Below are 24,716 nucleotides of genomic sequence, written 5' to 3' on the forward strand. Positions count from 1 at the left end.
TGCACTGCTTTATATTCGTTGCTTAAGACTTTGAGAGTAGAAGACCCCTGGCGATTGCTCCACCTGACAGATAAAAATTATACCTTCTAATTGCTATCACATGACTCACACTCCAGACTAGATTATTTCCTTGCCTCCAAAAGTCTTCTGCTCTGTTCTTAACTGGTGGGATGCCTTTAACACTGTCCTTAGAGAGCAGATTTTGGCTTATTCCATCCAACAATGTAAAACATGGGATGAAGAATTACAGCAACTAGAAGCTGAAATCTCTTCCCTGAAACAGAATCGTAGATGTCTTGATGCCATGTCCCTCCTTCAATTACAGGAATTGAGATACTGATATGGGACATTTGGAGGGTCTGGAGCCCAAAGTGGGAGGGCACAGTTTGGCCCGCCTCCTTGCCGCAACCCCTGCCCCACCACAACCCCACATAGCTTGGCTGGTGGGGGTCCCCAACCCCCACCAACTGAAGCCTTTCTCCAGCGCTGTTCTCTGCACATTGCCTGCCCTGCTTCCTCTCACGTCACGTGCATGCTCAGTTTCACTAAAGCCGAGCATGCATGTGACGTGAGAAGAAGTAGGGAAGGCAATGCGCAGAGAACAGCGCTGGAGAAAGGCTTCAGCTGGTGGGGGTTGGGGACCCCTGCCAGTCAAACCAGAGGCCCCAGATCCAATTTGGGGGGCACAGGCCCCTCTGTAACTACGCCACTGACTGATACAACCAGCACTGCAGCATGATCTTCGTTATGTACACAATCAGCCTCCTATGAGAACTCCAACAGAGCAGGTCACTTGCTGGTCCAATATCTACAACATAATAAGTACCAATGTATTCCTTTTATTTTGATAGCTGAGGGGGTATCGATGACATCTGACCCTGACATATTAGCACAGTTTTGGATCTATTCTTCTACTTTGTATAACTCTACAGCAAGTGCCCCTCCTTCTCACCTGGAAATCTTGCTCCAGATTATACTGCACTCAGCCCTCTCTGCAGGAACTCTTGGAGGGCCCCATCACTGAGGATGAGGTGTTGGCTGCCATGAAACGCTTAGCCCTAAATAAGTCCCCAGGTTCAGATGGCATCCCAGTGGAATTTTATAGGCCCCTTGAGCCCCTTTTGCTGACGATCAAGGCGAGTTCGACCATTAAGGGAGTAAATACATGACGTACACAGATGATTTGTTAATATTACTGGAAAAAGACTCGGTCTCAGCTTTGATGCAGCATATTCAATTGTTCAGCGTGCACTCCAGCTATGCAATCAACTGGCAGAAATCAGAGATAATGCCACATCATAAATATACATATCTTGATAATACTTATTTACAATCCTTTTGGGTAAAACATTACAGCATTTCAAATATTTTGGTATCTGGTTATCACCAAATTTGGAAGCTACCATATCCAGTAACATAACATAGTTAAAAAAAATGCTTGGTCACCCCTATTCCTCTCCTGGTGGGGAAGACTGGAGACGATCTGCATGGCACTGACACCTAGGATTTTATATATATTGCAGATGCTCACAGTTCTACAGCCTGACTCTTTTTACAAATTCCTAGTGTGCTTATTGACACACATTGCACTAAACCCCATGAAATTGCCTAGGTAGCAAGGAAACCTTAACTTCCCAGATTTACACATTATCACATGGCTTTTCTCAGGGGCGTAGCCAGGCAACAGATTTTGGGTGGGCCTGGGCAAGAAGTGGGAGGGCACCAAGTGTTCTCCCTCCCCCACCACCACGAAAAAAATATCTCAGCTGGTGGGAAAACACTTCTTTCCACCTTGGCCGTCTGCAGCAGGCATACGCTGAAAACAGCATATGCAGGTGCTAGTATCATGGAGAGTAGTGTTTTCATTACCATCAGGGGGAAGTCTTCAGCTGGTGGAGCTTGGGATCCCCACCAGCTACTGCTAAACATGTGCTACTCATGGGTGGGCCTGAGCCCTACCCAGGCCCACCTGTTGGCTACGCCACTGGCTTTTCTACTCAGACAGGTGGTGGTGGGGGGGGGGGGGGGGGGGGGAGGATGGCAGTGTAGTGCAATCACGACTTCCCTGACACATAGAGGGGCATAATCAAACGGGGCGCCCAAGTTTTCCTGAGCGCGTCTTCGCAGGATGTCCCCGCGAAGGGGCGGGGAAACCCGTATTATCGAAACAAGATGGGTGTCCATCTTTCGTTTGGTCCAATGAAGACTATCTCAAAATAACCTGTTCATTAGCTGGGCCCTAGTATTACCATATTGAAAATGCGACCATATCATGCCTCTGTGGTTATGCTCCACTAATAAGTTAAATGATTGACTGGCTTTCTTGAAAGGACGCCCAAATCTCAACATTTAGGTTGACCTTAGAGATGGTCGTCCTTAGAGATGGTTGTCCCAGGTTTTCGTCGATAATGGAAACCGAGGATGCCATCTCAGAAACGACCAAATCCAAGCCATTTGGTCGTGGGAGGAGCCGGCATTTGTAGTGCACTGGTCCCCCTCGCATGCCAGGACACCAACCGGGCACCCTAGGGGGCACTGCAGTGGACTTCAGAAATTGCTCCCAGGTGCGTAGCTCCCTTGTGTGCTGAGCCGCCCAACCCCCCCCCCCCCAAACCTACTCCCCACAACTGTACACCACTACCATAGCCCTTAGGGATGTGGGGGGCACCTAGATGTGGGTACAATGCGTTTCTGGTGGGTTTTGAAGGGCTCACACTTACCACCACAAGTGTAACAGGTAGGGGGTGATGGGCCTGGGTCCACCTGCCTGAAGTGCACTGCAGTACCCACTAAAACTGCTCCAGGGACCTGCATACGGCTGTAATGGAGATGGGTATGATATTTGAGGCTGGCAAAAAATGTTTTTATTTTTTTAGGGTGGGAGGTGGTTAGTGATCACTGGGGGAGTAAGGGGAGGTCATCCCTGATTCCCTCAGCTGGTCAGTTTGGGCACCTTTTTGAGGTTTGGTTGTAAAAGAAAAAAGGACCAAGTAAAGTCGCCCAAGTGTTCGTCAGGGACGCCCTTCTTTTTTCCATTATCGGCCGAGGACGCCCATGTGTTAAGCATGCTCCAGTCCCGCCTTTGCTAATGCTTCCAACACGCCCCTATGAACTTTGGCTGTCCCCACGACGGAAAGCAGTTGAGGACGCCCAAAATTGGCTTTCAATTATGCCGATTTGTGCAACCCTGGGAGAAAGACGCACCATCTTCCGATTAGTGTCAAAAGATGGGCGCCCTTCTCGTTCGAAAATAAGCCTGATAGTGGATTAGATCGTGGAGATTTGAGTAACCTCTAGCCCTTGCATCTTGCTCTTATTAAAGCCACAGCTCTCCCACATGCTGGATCCATGTTAAATAAATATTTACATTATTCCAAGAAGGCTTCCCTGGTCGGACTGAAACAGTCCTCTGGGTACACCTATCGGAGCTAGCTCCAGCTCAACTGCTGGGGGTCTGAACGCACTCCCTTCACCCCTCTGTGTACTGTTTTTCATTAGCTAAAATTTGTAAACAAAAAATATAATGCACCAACTATGCACTACTTTTGAATTTGCTGATTGTACAGTGTACTATGTTTTCATGATTTAAAATTTAGAAAAATTAGGCATTTGCTGTGGCTTTCATTGGACTTTGGGAACAACGGGGTCGATATTTAAATAGTTCGTGCGGGGCTATCTGAGGATATTCAGTGGCTGGTAACCAGATAGTGTTGCTGAATATCCTCTCTAACCAAGGAGGCTTAATAGACAGGAGTGGAAGTGAAGCCTTTGTACTCCACTGTAAGCAAGGAAGCCAATTAGGTTAATCTGTTTCCACTCCCATCATCTCTAGGACACTCAAGCAAGCAAACTTATGAGCTGCTGCATCCATGTTGTTGTTCTTTATTATTGGTCCATCTGTAACAAGTTTAAAGATGTTTCAGTTGGATAGGCAGTGACTTAAAAGGTGGATGATAAAAAGATTTTTGTTTAACTTATTGGACAGTTTTTTAATTTCTTTGAAAGCAACAGTTGAATATCTCTGAAACAGCTTTAAAATATTAAATCTGGTAGAAACAGCCATTTTAAATTCTGTATTTTGTGTTCTCTTTTTTTTCTACACTAAAATCTAAATAAATAAATAAATACATTGTATACAATACAGATGGCCAAATTTCACTGAAGATATTCTGTTTCCTGATTGGTTCATCTTAACTGTTGTTGTAATTTGCCTTGGGAAGCTTGGTGTTATAAAGATGATGGAATATATTGAAATTAAATGGAAGTAAAATTAAACTCTCCTTTCATTGGGGCACATGGACTCACATCTTCATCTGTTTTGTAGAAGTTTACCTTTTAGATACACAAATGGATTATTCTGTTTTTTTTTAACATAATTCGGGGACAAGTCAAAATAAAAAAATGTTTTGTTTCATGCAGATCTCTTTTGTTTACACATAATTAATGGGTTTTCTTATATTTTGTTCTTGTGATGACTTTTACTGTGCCAAAACTGAAAACTCTTATCTCTATCTGGTCGATAATAAAATGAGCTCATTGGGAACACTATTCACCCTAAAAGGTTGTTTGTGGCTGTTGAATAAATAAGTGTACCTCAAGCTACTAGCTGAGCTGATTCGGTCAATGGACACTCAGTTCTACATCTATGTGGATGATGTGCAACTACTCATACCCATTGAACCTGACTTACCTACAGCCTTGAATAAACTGATTACTTGTCTAACATTAATTCAAGAATGGGCTAAACACAACAAACTTTGCCTGAACCCAAGTAAAACCGAGCTTCTCTGGGTCCCTAACACAAGGGGATACATACCTGACATCAAAATCCCTTTTGGGAAGTACGACCTCCCCCTCAAATCACAAGTCAGGAACCTTGGAATACAGTTAGATTCAACACTTAATCTGATTCCCCAAATCCAAGCAACCTTCAAGAGCTGCTTCTACTATTTGCAACAGCTACGCTGCCTCTCTCCTTACATCGAGAAGGTAAATCTTGGGGTCACGTGATGGTGCTAGACTGAGTGGACGCTCGATGGCTCGGCTCCCCTCCCTTCATTGCTTAAAGTTTATTTAACTGACAAATTTTGTGTGGATTGGCTTTATAATTACCTGTGGGAGCACCTGAACACCGGTGGTAACTTTTGAGACGGTCTGGGGCTTCGGCGGGGCTCCTCTGGGATGCCGGTGAAAACTTTGAGGCAGGGGAAAGAGAAGGGCAGCGCCACGCAGAATAAAATGGTGTCACCAACCCTACCCCAACAACATCAAGCCTCCCTGTAGGACGATATGGTGCAGGTGTCTATAAGGCACCTGTCGCAACTCCTTGATGACAAATTAGCCAAATTAAATGTGGGCATGGAAGAAATTAAGGACAGTATTGCTGGCCACGCTGTAAGGATCCAGCAGGCTGAGGAGCACATCTCTGATCAGGAGGACCGCATGGCCATGACGGAGGGGCGAGAGGGGGAACTGGAAGCCCGGATAAAATCTCTCCTGGACAGAGTGGAGGATCAAGAAAACTGCAGCCACTGAAATAACCTCCGGTTCATCGGAATTCCTGAGGCTGTCACAGATGCAGAGCTGAGGACTTTGGCAGAGCAATGGCTTCCGAGGCAATTGGGGCTTCCTGCAGAGGTTGGCCTGGTTCAAGTGGAGCAGGTGCACTGTATCGGGACGCGGAGGGACAATAACAGAAGACCATGGCCGTTTTTAGCGCGATTCCTAAACTACGCCATTAAGGGAAAGCTGCTTGAACTTTACAAGAGACAGCGTCTGGTGGAATATAATGGATCCCGGCTGATGGTGTTCCAGGACTTTTCAGTGAGAGTGATGGAACTGAGAAAGCTTCTGGCCCCATATTGTTCCCAACTATTTGAGAAAGGCATTAAGTTTCCCTTCCAGTATCCAGCCTGGGTGAGGGTCACTTTTGAGAACCGAACACTAGTTATGACAACGCCGGATGAGCTGAAAGCCATCTTGGAGAAAATCCCATCTCTCTAGAAAGGCTCGGGCTGCAGTTGGGATCAGGGCTACAGTAATCTGGAGGAGCCCGCTGCAGGATGCACTCATGCAAGTACTTAAGGCCACGCACCTTGTGTTTTGGACCTTTTGAGCATGTAGACCATGTTGGGGTGTGTAGGATCTGTTATTGAACTTGGGAGACCAGACTGTATTAGTGGCGGCCCAATGAGTGAACACTTATGCTCTGGCCTTGGTTTTGGGTGTGGAAACTGTGTGTGGTGAAAGTACGAGGAGAGCAAATCTGGACCGGATGGTATTCACCCTAGGGTACTGATAGAACTAAAAAATGAGCTGGCAGAGCTACTGTTATTGATTTGTAATTTATCCTTAAAATCGAGCATGGTACCGGAAGATTGGAGGGTGGCCAATGTAACGCCGATTTTTAAAAAAGGTTCCAGAGGAGACCCGGGAAATTATAGACCGGTGAGTCTGACGTCGGTGCCGGGCAAAATGGTAGAGACTATAATCAAGAACAAATTACAGAGCACATTCAAAAGCATGGACCAAGTAAAGTCAGCCAAATGCTCCTCAGGGCCACCCTTCTTTTTTCCATTATCGGCCGAGGACAGCCATCTCTTAACCACGCCCCTGTCCCGCCTTCGGTACACTGCCGACACACCCCCTTGAACTTTGGCCGGCCCTGCGATGGAAAGCAGTTGAGGGCAGCCAAAATCAGCTTTCGATTATACCGATTTGGCTGCCGTTAGGAGAAGGCCGCCCATCTCCCAATTTGTGTCGGAAGATAGCCGCTCTTCTCCTTCGAAAATAAGCTGGTTCATCTCCTGTCTATTAAACCTCCTTGTCTTTAACTGCCTATGCCAAAGCTAGCAAGTTTGGGGGTGGTCTGGGGGGCAGAATTGGGGCACAGCCAAAATTTAGCCAGTTAGCAGCGATTTTCAATCAGCTGTCCTAACTTTATGCGGCAAGTTAACCTGTCACCAGTCTGAATATTGGCCAGTGCCCGGTTAACTGCCAGGTTGGTGGTTATACCCGGACATTCATAGCTGGGAACCATGTATGCCCTGGAATTGAATAGCCATGGTTAGTTCCACTGGTGGCCAGAAGCAGCTTGCCAGCCACTTACTGTCGCAGGCTGAATATCGGGCCCAATGGATTTTCAAAGCAACACACTGCCTCCCTCATATAGTCCATTGCTCCAAGGATGTAGAATACATGGCCACAGCTGCATAAAAAGACCTCAGTACTGGAATATCAAGGGCGGATGCAGGTTAGGAGTGAAGTGCATGGGTAGAGCTATATATGAGGGTCTCGGAATAGCAGAGGATGCTGCAGGGTGCACTGGCAGAAGGGTTGGAGTGAGGTGCACAGGCAGAGCTATATATGGGGGGGGGTCTCAAAATTGGAATAGCAGGGGCTGCAGTAGGGTAGGAGTAAGGTGCACTGGCAGATTTGTCTTTTGGAGGGTCTCAGTACTGGAATTGTTGGTGGTGCTGCAAGGTAGGTATGAAATGCATGGACAGAGCTAAATATGGGAGTCTCAATATTGAAATAGCAGGGGATTCTGCAGAATAGGAGTAAAGTGCACTGGCAGAGCTCTGTGTATGGAGGGTCTCAGTACTGGAATTTCAGAGGGTGCTACAGAGGTGGGAGTGAGGTATACTGGCAGAGCTGTGTGTGAGGCAAGCTTAGTAGTGGAATTGTAAGGGGTGGTGCAAGGTTTGAGTGAGGTGCATGGTCAGAGCTATATAGAAGTGTCTCAGTATTGGAACAGCAGGAGGTGCTGCTGAGTAGGAGTGAGGTACATGTACATAGCTGTATATGGAATTCTCAGTGTTGGAATTGCATGGGGTGGTGCAGGTTAGGAATGAGGTACATGGACAAAGATGTGTATGGGGGTCTCAGTATTGCAGTGGCGTTCCTAGGCGGCTGACACCCGGGGCCGATCGCCAATGCGAAACGAACCCCCGGCGAAACGAACCCCCCCGAGTGCATTTTTACCTGCTGGGGGGGGGGGGGGGGGGTGCTGCGCGCCTGTCTGCTTCGCTCATTCCATGCTCCCTCTGCCCTGGAACAGGAAGTAAACCTGTTCCGGGGCAGAGGGAGCACGGAACGAGCGGAGCCGACAGGCACGTGGCACCCCCCCAGCGGCGTGCACCCAGGGCGGACCGCACCCACCGCCCCCCCCCTAGGAATGCCACTGCAGTATTGGAATAGCAGGGGGTGCTGCAGGAGTTCCTCAGGGATCTGTCCTTGGACCCCTTCTTTTTTCAATCTACACCTCTTCCCTGGGCTCCCTGATCTTATCTCATGGTTTCCAATATCATCTCTATGCCGACGACACCCAGCTTTATCTCTCCACACCAGACATCACTGCAGAAACCCAGGCCAAAGTATTGGCCTGCTTATCCGACATTGCTGCCTGAATGTCCAACCGCCACCTGAAACTGAACATGGCCAAGACAGAGCTTATTGTCTTTCCACCCAAACCCACTTCTCCTCTCCCTCCACTTTCTATCTCAGTCGATGGCACCCTCATCCTCCCCGTCTCATCTGCCCCCAACCTCGGAGTCATCTTTGACTCCTCCCTCTCCTTCTCTGTGCATATCTAGATTGTAAGCTCTTTGAGCAGGGACTGTCCCTCTATGTAAATTGTACAGCGCTGCGTAACCCTAGTAGCGCTTTAGAAATGTTAAGTAGTAGTAGTATATCCAGCAGATAGCCAAGACCTGTCGCTTCTTTCTCTATAACATCAGCAAAATTCGCCCTTTCCTCTCTGAGCACACCACCCGAACTCTCGTCCACTCTCTCATTACCTCTCGCCTTGACTACTGCAACATACTCCTCACTGGCCTCCCATGTAGCCATCTATCCCCCCTTCAATCCTTTCAGAACTCTGCTGCACGTTTTATCTTCCACCTGGACCGATATGCTCATATCACCCCTCTCCTCAAGTCACTTCACTGGCTTCCGATCGGGTACCGCATCCAGTTTAAGCTTTTCCTACTAACCTACAAATGCACTCAATCTGCAGCCCCTCATGACCTCTCTACCCTTATCTCCCCTTTCGCTCCTACCCGAAACCTCCGCTCACAGGACAAATCCCTCCTCTCTGCACCCTTCTCCACCACCGCCAATTCCAGGCTCCGCCTTTTCTGCCTCGCCTCTCCCTATGCTTGGAATAAACTTCCTAAGCCCATACGCCAAGCCCCCTCCCTGCCCATCTTCAAATCCTTGCTCAAAGCCATAGGCGTAGTTTGACTGTTTCATTTGGGGGGGGGGGGGGGCAAAGAATGTGCGGAGCATATTAGCATATCATTTGCATATATACATATGCAAATGAATATGCTAATATGGAGGAAGGAAATGAAATTTACAGGCAAAATATCACAGATGCACATTTCAAAAAGCTGACACATTTCAATTAATAAATTATGAATAAAATACTTTTATTTACCTTTGTTGTCTGATCATTTAGTTTTTCTATTCGCTTTGATCCCAGTGTCTTCTTTCCAGTAGGCTTCCCTCTGCTCCCCACCCTCCCAGTCCCATCCATCTCTTGCTCCTTCCCTCTGCTCCCCACCCCTCCCAGACTAGTTCCATCCATCTTCTGTTCCTTCCCTCTGCTCACCATCCCTCCGTCCCATCCATCTTCTGCTCCTTCCCTCTGCTGTGCCTGACCTCTCCCAATCCCATCCATCTCCTGGTCCATCCCTCTGCTCCCCACCCCTCGCAGTCCCATCCATCTCTTGCTCCTTCCCTCTGCTCACCTCCTCTCCCAGTCCCATCCATCTCCTGCTCCTTTCCTCTGCTTCCCACCCCTCCCAGTCCCATCCATCTGATCCTTCCCTCTGCTTCCCACCCCACCCAGTCCCATTCATCTCCTGCTCCTTCCCTCTGCTTCCCACCCCTCCCAGTCCCATCCATCTCTTGCTCCTTCCCTCTGCTCCCCACCCCTCCCAGTCCCATCCATCTTCCCTCTGCTCCCCCCCCCCCCGCGAGGTCCAAGATGGTGACTCCGTTTACCCCCTCTCTTCCTCCCTCCCTCCCTCCGGTGCAGGCAACAGTCTTCAGCTTTTTCAGCGTTCCTGGCAGCGGTAGCGATGTACACGCTGCCTTCGGTCTGCCCCGGAAGCCTTCTCTTCAAGTTCCTGTTCCCACCTATGCGGGAACAGGAACTTGAAGAGAAGGCTTCGGGGCAGAGCCAAAGGCAGCGTGTACAACGCTACCGCTGCCAGGAACGCTGGAAAAGACTGCTGCCTGCGTCGCGGAGGGAGGGAGGAAGAGAGATGGGTAGACGGACAACAGCTCCTCTCCGTCCGCTTGGCTTCCCTGCCCTCTCTGTCTGCGTCCCGCCTTCCTCTGACGTCAGAGGAAGGCGGGACGCAAACAGAGAGGGCAGGGAAGCCAAGCGGATGGAGAGGAGCGCGTGCCTGCATGTGTTTTTTTTTTTTAACTAATGGCGCGGCGGTGCCTCGCGTCGTTTGGGGGGGCATTGCCCCCCCTCGCCCCCCCCCAGTCTACGCCTATGCTCAAAGCCCACCTCTTCAATGTTGCCTTCGGCACCTAACCATTATACCTCTATTCAGGAAATCTAGACTGCCCCAATTTGATTGTCTGCACATTTTGTCCATTAGATTGTAAGCTCCTTCGAGCAGGGACTGTCCTTCTTTGTTAAACTGTACAGCACTGCATAACCCTAGTAGCGCTTTAGAAATGTTAACTAGTAGTAGTAGTAATTGAGAAGCATTGGAATCTCCTCTTCTCTGTTTTTATAGATCTCCCCCACACCTTCTCTCTCATATCAGATTATTTTCCCAGTTCTCAACTGCATGTTTTATTCCTGGTACTGCCAATGAACTTGTTCCAAGGATTTAAATGCCAAGTGACTATCGGCAGCTGGTATTACCTTTCACCCGCTGGCCTCTTTAGTAGCCTGACTTCGCAAAGTGGAAGGAAGGAAGAAGAAGGAGGAGGAGGGAAGCGTGTTCTGCAAAGTGGAAGGAAGGAAGGAAGGAGAAGGGAAGCGTGTTCTGCCTGCGAGATGTGGACATAATGGCCTCAGTGTTCTGCTGGGCCTTTAGTAGCCCTCTCAGTGGCTGCAAGCCCAGCAGAGTTTCCAGCCATTCCCATGGCAACCAGGTTTATGGGAATGAATGAATATCTGTACTCAGACAAGGAGAGGTCCGAGGTGGGGGGTGGGAATGCAGCTAAGATTGGTGCCAGATTTTCTGCAGACTTATGTACTGAGCTACAGTAATGGTTGAGGGTCTTGCTGATCTGTTACCCCAGGGAGACAGGAATCATGATGGTTGCTGGGGAAAGCCTGGGAACAGTGGTGTACCAAGGGGGGGGGGGGCGGTGGGGGCGGTCCGCCCCGGGTGCACGCCACTGGGGGGGTGCCATGGCGCTCGCCTGTTGCCCTGTTTCAGTCTGATTTCGCAATTCGCATGTGTTCACTGCTCCCTCTGAGTCTGCCCCGGAACAGGAAATTCCGGGGCAGACTCAGAGGGAGCAGTGAACACATGCGAATTGCGAAATCGGATTGAAACAGGCAACAGGCGCGCGCCGCAGCACCCCCCCAGCGGCGTGCACCCAGGGGGGGTGTCATTTCGCCGGAGGGGGGTCGCGCAGCATCAGGGGGGTGCATCGGCGATCCGCCCCGGGTGTCAGCTAGGGTCGGAACGCCACTGCCTGGGAATAATCTCCATGAAGGAAGAGAGGCACCCAAAACAACAATCTGGTTGCAGCTCCTGTTTATGTTGTCCCTGCTGGGGTGGTGAGAATTAAGCTCAACTGGTGGAGTGGAGGAGTTCGCTAATGGTTAGAGCAGCAGCTGCAAAGCAGAGAAGCCAGGGTTCAAGTCCCACTGTAAATCCTTATAAACTTAGGCAAGTCATTTCATCCTTCAATGCTTCAATACAATCTTAAGGCCTGACACAGTAATGCATACATCACCTTTTCCCTTCTCTTCCCCCACCCAAGCTTGAACTCTCTCCATCCTGCTCCTTGTGTCTCCTCTCCCTCTCCCCATCCCCACACTGATCACCACAAGAGGAAAAGGAGAGCATCAGACCACATATTTATGTTTATTCGTTTCTATATCCCCTTTTTAAGGCTATCTAGGGAAGGAAGGTTACTTACCTGTAATGGGGGCTCTGCGTGGACAGCAGAATAAATCGGCCAAACCTAGGTGAATAAGAAGAGGGATGACCAGCAGGAAAAAAAAGAGGTGATAGTGCCTTTATACAAGTCTCTGGTGAGGCCCCATGTAGAATACTGTGTACAATTCTGGAGACCGCAATTATGGAAGGATATAAGCAGGATGGAGTCACTCCAGAGGGCAGCTACAAAACTGGTCAGTGGTCTCAGTCATAAAACATATAGGGACAGGCTCATGAACCTCAACATGTATATGCTGGAAGAGAAGCGGGAGAGAGGGGATATGGTAGAGATGTTTAAATACCTCAGTGGTGTTACTGTACAGGAGGTGAGCCTTTTTCAAATGATGGAAACCTCTGGAACAAGAGGAACTAGGCTTAGGACGAATCTGAAGAAACACTTTTTCACGGAAAGGTTGTTGGATGCGTGGAGACGAAGACTGTGTCAAAGTTTAAGAAGGCACGAGACAGACAAGTGGGATCTCTTAGGAAAAGGAGTTAGTGGTTACTGAGTAAGTGCAGACTAGATGGGCCATACAGCCCTTATCTGCCGTCATGTTTCTATTGTCCGATGGTGCTAGGGACAGAACACCTTCCTACAACTCAGAAAAGCCTGATTTAAGCCATCCTGAGCATTCATCAGCTTCCCTTTTCTTAGGACAGCCTGCCCATTTCCGGCTCAGTACATCCTCAAGCTGGTAAGTGGGTACATCCTGTTGGGGAGCATGGTGTGTATGTGTGGCTAACTTATCCTGCTGTCTACAACCTCCATTACAGGTAAGTAACCTCACTTTCTCCATTAAAAAGCAGGATGAGTCAGCCACAGACTCCTTAGCCAGGAGTGTGTGGGGTTAATGCTCTATATGGCACATCTGTACAGATATGTGCCTGACCTTTGTGTAGGACTCCTTCATAGCACATGCTCATGCTGCAGTAGAATGTGCCCATTTACCATGGTTGAGTCAGCCATTACTAGAGAAAAGACTAATTGAGAGATTCAGTTCATGCAGAAAGATTAGAGCATATAGTTTCTTCTTTCACACATGCAACAAACAAATGGGAACTGAACAATGAATAGAACCATGTGATCAACACTATCGAACCATGTAACAAACACTGGCTATAACACAGTGTGGATAGACCATGAGGAAGTACCATTAAAAGGAAGTAACATGCTGGAATTTGTTAAGGACCATGCATTGGGGGTGTCAGGCTGTGAGGGTCTAGCCCAGCCAAAATCTGTTGATTGAGGCAGTAGTGTCTTGTGAAAGTTTGTATGGAAGACCACGTCATGGCCTTGCAAATGTTCTCTACAGGGATGAAATGAAGGTTGGCCATGGAGGTCACCACAGTCCTGAGCAGAGATGTAGCTAGAACAGGCACAAGGGAAGCAACTGCTCCCCCAAATGGGCTTCCTATGAAAATGGCACCTATGTGATTTTATATACCTACTCGTACTGGAGCCTATTTTTTTACATTGTTTGCTCCTCCAACGCCAAAACTTGGCTGTGCTTCTGGTCCCGAGATGATGGGCATGGACCTTGCCAGTGAGTTGTAGGTCAGCTTGCTTGTAGAAATTGTGAATAGCATTGTTTTTAATAAAGGACTTTCGTAAGGACTTTGAGTTGCACACTGTTGGTTCTTGCTAAATTGATAGTTTAGTTATCTCCATTGGGTTTTTTTTTCTGAGGTACCCCCTAGGATGCCCCACTGCTCTGCTGGGAAGTCTGTGTGGCCAGTCTACTAAGAATGCTGGCTCCTCCTAGATCCCAATGGCTTGATTTTGTGCTTTTTCACTTGGACGTTTTGATCCATTCTTGAAAAAAAAAAAACAAGAACATCAAATCTAACTCATGAATGTTCATTGCAGATATCCTGAAAACCTTACTGGATGCCATAGAGCATAGGGTTTATTTTATGAAAAAGCATCTATATGAAATGTTCAAAAAAACACTTATTTTATAAAGGCAACATAAGCACATATATGGCTTTATAAAATAGAACCACCCCAAGCAGTGCAAAAATCCTCATTCACAAATTTACACCTCAATGGATAAGGGTTGACAGTGGGGTTCCCCAGGGGTCTGTGCTGGGACCACTGCTTTTTAATATATTTATACATTTTTTATTTATTTATTTATTTGTTACATTTGTACCCCACATTTTCCCACCTATTTGCAGGCTTAATGTGGCTTACATAGTACCGTAAAGGCATTTGCCAATTCGGTTGATAACAAATACAAGGTTCTATTGTGGTCAAATGAGGTAAGTGTGAATCGAGCATTATGAGGGTCGAAGGGAATGAAGATTGTAGATTGTCCAGTACGATCATTGGTTATGCTGTGTTGCTGGGTGTGGGAATTTAAGTTGGATCGGTGGGATAGGCCTTCTTGAAGGGGTGGGTTTTTAGTGATTTCCTGAAGTTTAGGTGGTCTAGAGATGGGAGTAACAAATGAGATAATTAAATTTGCTGATGACACAAAGTTATTCAAAGTTGTTAAATTGCAAGAGGACCTTATGAGACTGGGCAGCCAAATGGCAGATGACATTTAATGTGAGCAAGTGCAAAGTGATGCATGCGGGAAAGAGGAACCCAAACTATAGCTATGTGATGCAAGGTTCCACATTAGCAGTCACTGACCAGGAAAAGGATCTAGGTGTCATCGTTGATGATACGTTGAAACCCTCTACTCAGTGTGCAGCAGTGGCTAAGAAAGCAAATAGAATGTTAGGTATTATTAGGAAAGGAACAGAAAACAAAAACCAGGATGTTATAATGCCTTTGTATCCTGGAGTGGAATGAGTAGACGTGAATCACTTGTTTACTCTTTCCAAAAATACTAGGGGGCACACAATGAAGCTACAAAGTAGTAAATTTAAAACAAATCAGAGAAAATATTTCTTCATTCAATGTGTATTTAAACTCTGGAATTCATTGCCAGAGAATGTGGTAAAAGCAGTTAGCCAAATCTTTTTTAAACCCCGTTAAGCTATCTTCCTAAAAGAAAAGTCCATAAGCCATTATTAAGATCTACTTGGGGAAAATCCACTGCTTATTTCTAGGCTAAGTAGCATAAAATGTATTGTACTGTTTTGGGATCTTGCCTGGTACTTGTGACCTGGATTGGCCACTGTTGGAAACAGGATACTGGGCTTGATGAACCTTCAGTCTGTCCCAGTATGGGAACCCTTATGTTCTTAAGAAGATGAGAATGTGTGAACCCATGTCTTTTATAAAATGCTTGCGTATATTTGCAACTCCACCCACAGGAATGCCTACTTGTGATCTTGTCAACAGATATCTTATGCCCGTATTTGGCCACACAATTAACAGAAAAGCCATTTTCTTCATGTAAAACATACTTTACAAGTGAAAAATCTTGTATAAAATCAACTGCCTTATAATCAAGATAATTTGAAGCACTATTCGCCTCTGGAGTAAAGGGGTACATTAATAAATTTTGTGACTCTGGAAATTCGTTCTTGCCAAGAAAGGATAGGGGTTGGCAGCCAAGTAGAAGGATGTGAAAGCACCAGAACCTCTAAAATTGCTCTGAGATATCTGAACAAGAACAATAAAAATCTCTCTCTGAAGGATCCCTGCTTGCTATGCAGACTTAAGGAGCATTGATGCACCAGAAAACTCCTATAACCTGCACCTCTTAGCTCAGTCTTCTCTACCTAAATTTTGACTACTTATGTGTTGTGTTTATAAACAAAAAAGAATAAAGAGTGGACAAATGTAAGATGAAGAATAAGCTCATTTAAATGTGTATTATTAACTGAGTTTTAATTGAGTCCAAACTTAGAGCCTACCTCTTTACCACTGCTTTTGACTCCTAACCTCTACTCACTTGCCCTGTCCTTTATACTCACCTATTTCTTCCCTTACCCTTAATTGTTCTGTCTGTTTACCTGTCTTATCTAGATTGTAAGCTCTTTGAGCAGGGACTGTCTTTTTTGTGTATGGTGTACAGCGCTGCGTATGCCTTGTAGCGCTATAGAAATGTTAAATAGTAGTAGTAGTAGTTTTAGAAACTTGCCGTCTTATTCAGGAATGTATCAGAAATATGAATGTTTCTGTGGAAGGTGAGCACAGAATTGTTCTGTTTGGTTTTTTTTTTCTCTTATATTAGAAATGTGATGGCATCATGGCCCATCCAGTCTGCCCATCCTCAGTAACCACTAACTCCTCCTTTTCCTAAGAGATCCCACGTCTGTCCCACGCTTTCTTAAATTCCAGCACAGTCCTCGTCTCCATAGTCACTGGGAGACTATTCCATTCTGTGAAAAAGTATTTTCTTAGGTTACTCCTGAACCTTTAACCTGTTAACTTCATCCTATGCCCTCTCATTCCAGAGTTTCCCTTCATTTGAAAAAGGCTCACCTCCTGTACATTAATGCCATGGAAGTATTTAAAAGTCTCTATCATATCCCCTCTCTCTCACCTTTCTTCCAGAGTACACCTGTTGAGGTCTATAAGTCTGTCCCCATACACTTTATGACAGAGACTACTGACCAATTTTGTAGCCGCCCTCTGGACTGACTCCATCCTGTTTATATCTTTTTGTAGGTGTGGTCTCCAGAATTGCACACAGTATTCAAAATGGGGCCGAGACTTATACAAGGGCACTATCATCTCTCTTTTTTTTTTTCCTGCTGGCCATTCCTCTCCCTGTGCACCTGAGCATCCTTCTGGCTTTGCCCATCACCTTTTCTACTTGTTTGGCCACCTTAAAATCATCAAATAAAATCGCCCCAGAAGTATTTCACTCCTTAAACTATACCGTTCCCTTGGATTTTTGTAACCCAAGTGCATGACCCTGCATTTTTTAGCATTAAATCTTAGTTGCTGATAATTGGACCATTCTTTAAGCTTTGCTAGATCCTTCCTCATGCCATCCACACCCTCCGAGGTGTCCACCCTATTACAGAGTTTGGTATCATCCGCAAAGAGGCAAACCTTACCAGACAGCCCTTCCACACTATCATGATATATATATATATATATATATATATGTATATAAAATATTTTATATATATTTTTGAAGCGTCTTCCAAAAAATTATTTATTTATATAAGTGCATCAGTGACCAACATTGCATCACTGATCCAGTGTTCCATGGTTTCTCTGTGAAGAACCATTGTTTGTTCCTCACTCTTCTAGTTTTCTCCAGATGGCAGTGCGACAGGTCTACAGCCTGAGACCTGAGAAAAGAAGTGTCACAGAGGATGGTCTGAGCTAGCCCGACTTCTCACTTAATGCCAGTACAAATGCTTTAGAGAAGGCTGGTAAGTGGAGGACTGGCTAGCAATGTCCCTTAGGGTTCAAGGAGCAAGGGGACAATGCATAAACACACAAGCCCTCTGCAATGAGCGAAAGAGACAGGATGGCACAGAGCCTTCCTTGATACTTGTAGGATATCTTGCAGTGTTAGCATTTCTGTAATAACAGATTTCAAATGTAGGGAAACGTTAAGGTTTGGTGGCATCTGGCTAGCTGTAAATCACCCAGGTTAATCAACAGCATTTTGTGACCTCCAGGCTTCTGGCAACAACTGGACAAAACTGATACCAATCACTGACTTCGCCCACCCCCACCACCCTGGGAGGCATAAGGGCTGAGGAGTCACATCCTAATTATGGGAGGAGAGAACCTGATGTGCCAGATAAAGCTATAGTCAAAGCACACACCCAAGACATACACTGGCAGCTAGCCCTGAGCAGGATGGGGCCAAGTGTCAATGATAGAATTCATGGGATTTATGCCCCTCCTCAACTATTCTGGGATTAGTGCTCACATTTTTTTTTCTGTTCTGTTTCTCCTACCAAGCAAGCTAGGACCACAAGTTCAAGAGTTCCTTGTATGGGCCTTTCCTTATTGGCTAGAATAGGACACCTGGTGCTCTTTGATTGGTGAATCAAGCTTCCTCTTTGCTTCTTGTTCAGGTGAAGAATGAGTGAGATTACGTACCTGTAATGGAGGTTCTCCATGGACAGCTGGAGGAAAGCTTCACCACTATTCCTTCCGCTCTCCCAGATAATCTCTTTTCCAGCTATATTATGAACTGAAGGGAAGGATGTGGTTGCTGGTGCAAGAAGCCCTCACACAGGCTCTCCCGAGCTTGTAGAGGAAAGACTGTCTAGCTCAGGAGCCATCGTAGATGGCACCATCCATAAGTATGGCTGCTTTCCATGAAGAATCAAAATTTCCTTCCCAGACATTTCCTGCAGATTTCTCATTCTTATTTAAGCATTCATTAGCAGCTTCTAACCAGGGGACTGCTGAAGTGGCTTAAACAGCTTTGGAGGTAGCATTATGACAAAACAACAATAATAAATTAACAGAAATAGGAATTCCACCCCAAACTTAAACACGCACTTTCTGGGATGTATACGTATGGATCTGAGGACAAAACCCACCCTTATCAGTCCTCAAGCCCCCCCCCCCCCCCCCCCATATCCTGTTGACAGGTTCCTTACTGCATTAGAGGAAACTAGCAGGGCCGCCGAGAGGGGGGGGGGCAGGGGGGACAAAATTCCCCAGGCCCAGGCCTCCAAGGGGGGCCTGGTACCACAGCCCCCGGTCTCACCCGCCCGCCCTTGGCTCAGTCGACAGCCCCTCTCTGTCCGCCACCGGGCCCCTGCATTCAAATTGGCAGCGCCTCACTTCCATGTAAAAGTGCAGCGGCAGATCGCCTCCCTTCGGGCCTTCCCTCCCTGTGTCCCACCCTCGTCTGATGTAACTTCCTGTGTCCACGAGGGCGGGACACAGGGAGGGAAGGGCCGAAGGGAGGCGATCTGCTGCTGCGCTTTCACACGGAGGTGAGGTGCTGCCGATTTGAATGCAGGGGGCTCGGTGACGGACGGAGAGGGGCTGTCGACGAGGCTGGGATTGGGCAGGTGGAGACTGGGGACTGCAGCGCCGGCGGCCTGTGTAGCGATTGGGGGGTGGGTGGCGGCAGCCCCGGGCCCGGCTCAGTCTCTCAGTGGCCCTGGAGACTAGAACAGAAGTAACTGTTGCAGACACTAGCAGAAGTGAAATTCTTAACAATCATAGACAACACCAACCATTTATAGCCAGAAGTAGTGTCTCCCTCTGCATCTAATACAGAGAGATGTCGTTTCAGGCCACTTTCCATGTCTTCTTTTTAAAATATCATAATCCAAGCATACCCAAAGAATGCAGCCCAGCTATTTTGAATGTTTTTCTCTGGCTCCTATTCAAGGCAGCCTTGGTCCTGCATATGTCATGTGCTGTTTGTTCCAGTTTTGGCACCCCAAGACTTAGAAGAGCATTGTAACTAGTAATTTCAGAATGATAGTATGATTTTAGATCTGTTTGTGGAAGTGACTCAGTACCTCTGTCAGCACGTGGGGCACATCACATATAGAATGGATCCTCCTAGGGTTATCATTACCACCAGTATGTCTGCCCTCATCATTGTAGAAAAGTAACGCAGTGAATGTCAGCAGATAAAGATCTGCATGGTCCATCCACTCTGCCCAACAAGATGGCCAGAGCTGAATCTAACATTCTGCACAGGTTCCACTTCTTCATGAATAAACACTGGTATACTTAATCTTTATCACTTCCTGCCAATTTTGAGACACAAACTGTTGAAGTCTGCCTGGTACCAGTCCTACTTCCCCAACTACTGAGGTTGAAATTGAAGCCCACTCCAGCCTAAATCCTGATCTGTTTTTGCCATTTACGGGACCCAGACCGTAGAAGTCTGCCCATCATTGGTCTTACTTCCCAACCTCTGAGCTATGAGATCATTTAAGTTTTGCTTTAATTGGATTTCATCCTTTTTCTATATAGTGATCCCTCTGTGTTTATCCCACGCATTCTTGAATTGATAAGTACATAAGTATTGCCATACTGGGAAAGACCAAAGGTCCATCAAGCCCAACATCCTGTTTCCAACAGTGGCCAAATCCAGGTCACAAATACCTGGCAAGATTCCAAAAAAGTACAAAACATTATATACTAATTATACCAGAAATAGTGGATTTTCCCCATTTAATAATGGTCTGTGGACTTTTCCTTTAGGAAGCCGTCCAAACCTTTTTTAAACTCCGCTACGCTAACTGCCTTTACCACATTTAATTACATGTTGAGTGAAGAAGCACTTTCTCTGATTCGTTTTAAATTTACTACATTGTATCTTCATCGCATGCCCCCCTAGTCCTAGTATTTTCAGAAAGTGTAAACAGACACTTCACATCTACCCATTCAACTGCACTCATTATTTTATAGACCTCTATCATATTTCCTCTCAGCCGCCTTTTCTCCAAGCTGAAGAGCTCTAGCCGCTTTAGCCTTTCCTCATAGGGAAGTCGTCCCATCCCCTTTATCATTTTCGTCGCCCTTCTCTGTACCTTTTCTAATTCCACTATTTTTTTTTTGAGATGCAGCGACCAGAATTGAACACAATATTCAAGGTGCAGTCGCACCATGGAGCGATACAAAGGCAATTCATTGAAAAACATCACTGTTTTTGTCTTCACAGCCTCTCATGGGAGGGCATTCCAGTTTGTCCACCACCCTTTCTGAGAAAAAGTACTTCTTCATATTGCTCCTAAGTCTCCCACCCTCCTTCTTCCTGCCGCATTCCGCCTATGTGGAAACAGGAAATTACTTCATAGGAGGTGGGACGTGTCAGGATGAAGGACTCGTGGCCAGCAGAGTAGTGTCTCTTGATCACTGCTGCCTGCCATTCAATGACTCCAGGCAAGTAGAGAACGGGGGGGGGGGGGGGGGGGGGGGGGGGGGAGACGAATTGGAAGGGAGGGAAAGATGCTGGATCTCACCTGGACTGTCAGTGCTGTGCCCCCTTGGAGGCCGAGCCTGGAAGAATCCTGTCCCCTCTACCTACTGGAGATAACTTCGGCCCCAGCCTGCACCCTGAACTGAAACAAATTTTGTGTGGCCTGACCCTGTACATGCTGTGCCAGGAAAGGGACTGGCACCTGGGACATTATTCCACATGGGCCAGGGTTACATATATTTTTATGATATATGATCTGCCTTCATGGTGGTGACTGTGCTGTTTTAGGGTGCCCATCTAATATGGGCAGGGATATGCCTCAGACCTACAGGATCGTTGTTCTTTCTGCCTATATTTCTGTGCCAGTGCCCCTCTCCCCACCCTTCATGGAAGAGGGGAAGAAAAAAGCAAAGCAGTCATTTTGTCTCAGGGCTTTTGCTTCCAGACAGTTCCATATTTGTACAGGCTCTGTCTGCTTATAGTGAATTGCTCCAGAGAGTTAACGGCAAGAATTTGTAAACATCTCTTCTATAAACACTGAAAGCAGAGCACAAGGCAATCTCTGGGTGAGATATTAGGTGTTTCCGGGATCATTGTTCCTGAATGTTCACAATTTTGGAGTCCCTTTCCCATGCTAGGTTACTGGACTATGACAGCAGAAGGATACCAAAGGACCAAACAAGATCCCCACAGAATCCAGACCTATACAGCAATATTTCCAGTAGCAAAAAATATCACTAGAGCTGGAAAGTGAAAAATAACAATATTTTGGGCCAAAAAATGAGGAATACAGGGCCGGCTCAAGGCATGGACCAGGTGAGCACTGGTTCAGGACATAAAAAGCCTGCTTCACCCGGTTTCTTGCAGTGGCCAATTCATTGCTCCCTCAGCATTTCTCTTTGTCCCCAGGTCCAGCAAACCCTCCCCCCCCCATGATCCAGCAGCTCCCCTGGTGTACCTTTGAATGCTTTTCACTCTGCCCCAGCACTGGCAGTGGTAGCATTCTATATGATGCTGCCTGTGCCAACTCTGCCTTCTCCCATCTGCGGAAACAGGAAGTTTTACCAAAGGGGGTGGGGAAGATACCAGAGCCAGCACAGGCAACATTATGTAGAACGCTACTGCTGTTGTTGGTGGGGCAGAATAAAAAGAATTAAAAGGTACACTGGGGGAGCTGGTGAATCACGGGGAGGGGGGAGGGGATGGAGGAGCAGCTGCAAAGGTCAAAAATTTACATCAGGTGTGGATACTGTTCAAAAATACCATCCTGGAAGCCCACGCCAGTTATATTCCATGTATTAAAATAGACGAAAGGAAAGACAAATGACAGCAGGCATGGTTAAAAAGTGAAGAGAAGGAAGCTATTAGAGCTAAAAGAAAATCCTTCAGAAAATGGAAGAAAGATCTGACTGAAAATAATAAGAAACAGCATAAGGAATGGCAAGTCAAACGCAAAGCGCAGATAAGGAAGGCAAAAAGGGACTTTGAAAAAAAAATTGCGTTGGAGGCAAAACACAAAGTAAAACCTTTTTTTAGGTATATTAGAAGTAAAAAGCCGACAAAAGAATCAGTTGGACTGCTAGATGATGGAGGAGTAAAAGGGGCATTCAGGGAAGACAAAGCCATAGCGGAGAGATTAAATTAATTCTTTGCTTCAGTCTTCATTGAGGAAGATTTGGGAGAGATACTGGTACCAGAAATTATATTCAAAGCTGACGAGTCAGAGAAACTGAATGAAATCTCTGTAAACTTGGAAGATGTATTAGCACAATTTGACAAATTGAAGAGAAGCAAATTACCTGGACCAGATGGTATTCATCCCGGAGTACAAAAAGAATTGAAAAATGAACTTACAGAACTATTGTTAGTAATACGTAATTTATTTTTAAAATCAAGCATGGTTCTGGAAGATTGGAGGGTGGCCATTGTAATGCCAATGTTTAAAAAAGGTTCCAGAGGTGATCCAGGAAAACAAAGTTACTTACCTGAGACAGGAGTTTTCCCGTGGACAGCAGGATAAGTCAGCCACAGATAAGTCAGCCACATATGGGTGATGTCATCCGACAGCCCATTGGACGGAAATGCTCTCCAATAGCTCAGAGAGATTTTTTTTTAATCCCTCTGAGCATGTGCAGTATGTGCCCCTACTGGGCGAGTCCCCTCACTCCCACTTCCTGCCTCAGTCAGTCCCTAGCAAGGGCCGATCCTCCTAAGGGGAGGTGGGTGGGTTGTGTGGCTGACTTATCCTGCTGTCCAGGGAGAACTCCTGTTACTGGTAAGTAACTTCGTTTTCTCCTAGAACAAGCAGAATGCGTCAGCCACATATGGGTGACTCCCGAGCCAAGGAGCATAAGGAGGGTTAGGTGCTCCGGTAGGTTTTTGGTCTTTACGGCCCTTGATGTGCTGTGGTAGGAGGGTCCGGCCCCAGTTAGAGGAGCAGGGAGTGAAAAAGGGAGTCGATCATACCAGGTTTGTTGGCAGTAAATGGTCATGAAGGTTTGCAGTAAACATGGTGCAGTAAGTACACTGGAGTGTCAATGGTTTGTGGAAAAAACAAACAGCCTGACTGTAGGTACATAGTTCATATTATGGTGACCGCCATTGGTAGTGTACGCATGGTCCGTATCACGGCGACTGGCAGTGATAGTGTAACATGTAGAAGTGAAACAGGGATAACACTGCATTGTGGAACAGGAATACAACATGTTATTATTCTTATTCCTATGTGACCGCTAGTGGTAGTGTAGGCACGAAGTCCATATCAGGGCGACCGGCATTGATAGTGTAACATGTAGAAGTGGAACAGGAAGAACGTGGCATTGTGGGACAGGAATACCATGGGTCATTCTTCTTCATCGCCTTAATTTTATTAATTTATTTATTTGGATGAATGCTGGTGATCTGCAATGATGAGTACCAGAACCGTTAGACCGGAATACCCACGACACCTCAGTGTGAGGACCACCGGGATGGGTGGTGGTAATGAACTCTGGAGGAGAAGGTCGGGGAACCACAGAGCTCTGGGCGGCATGGTATGCAGTTGATTTGGTCATGAAGAGTTGAAAGTTGATTTTGCGGTACATAAGTAATGCCACACTGGGAAAAGACCAAGGGTCCATCGAGCCCAGCATCCTGTCCACGACAGCGGCCAATCCAGGCCAAGGGCACCTGGCAAGCTTCCCAAACATACAAACATTCTATACATGTTATTCCTGGAATTGTGGGTTTTATCTTTTTCTTTTTTTTTCTGGAGATAGTCCTGAACTCTCATTAGTCAATATGAGAGCAGATGGAGCATGTACGAAGTGCCTAGGACATAGCACAAAAAGCTTTGGGGCATATGGAACCCAGCACGATGATTGTGTCCACATCCAAAGATGTGGGGGCTATGCTGTTTCGTGATCGCGGTATAGGAGGTAGTGTTCTATTGTGGATTAAAAACTGATTAAAAGAAAACAGAGAGTAGGGCTAAATGGTCAGTATTCTCAATGGAGAATAGTGGGGTTCCACAGAGGTCTGAGCTGGGACCGCACATTATAACATATTTATAAATGATCTAGAGGTGGGAGTAACTAGTGAGATAATTAAAATTGCTGATGGCACAAAGTTATTCAAAGTTGTTAAATCGAAAGAGGACCTTACGAGACTGTGAGGCTGAGCATCCAAATGGCAGATGACAATTCATGTGAGCAAGTGCAAAGTGATGTATGTGGGAAAGAGGAACCCAAACTATAGCTGCATGATGCAAGGTTCTACATTAGGAGTCACCGACCAGGGAAGCGATCTAGGTGTCATTGTT

At 46.5% G+C, this 24,716-nt stretch overlaps 1 long non-coding RNA gene across 1 annotated transcript; it reads right to left on the reverse strand.

The window, feature by feature from the left end:
- Positions 1-591: 591 nt before the first annotated feature.
- Positions 592-14,753, reverse strand: LOC115479498. The gene is made up of 3 exons (XR_003943703.1): positions 14,743-14,753; positions 1,960-1,969; positions 592-693 (listed from the first exon to the last, which is right to left on the reverse strand). It is a non-coding gene; the product is annotated as an uncharacterized LOC115479498 (long non-coding RNA).
- Between the last annotated feature and the right edge of the window lie 9,963 nt (positions 14,754-24,716).

The sequence above is a fragment of the Microcaecilia unicolor genome, chromosome 11 (assembly GCF_901765095.1).
Source record: "Microcaecilia unicolor chromosome 11, aMicUni1.1, whole genome shotgun sequence".
In the NCBI taxonomy this organism is placed as follows: domain Eukaryota; kingdom Metazoa; phylum Chordata; class Amphibia; order Gymnophiona; family Siphonopidae; genus Microcaecilia; species Microcaecilia unicolor.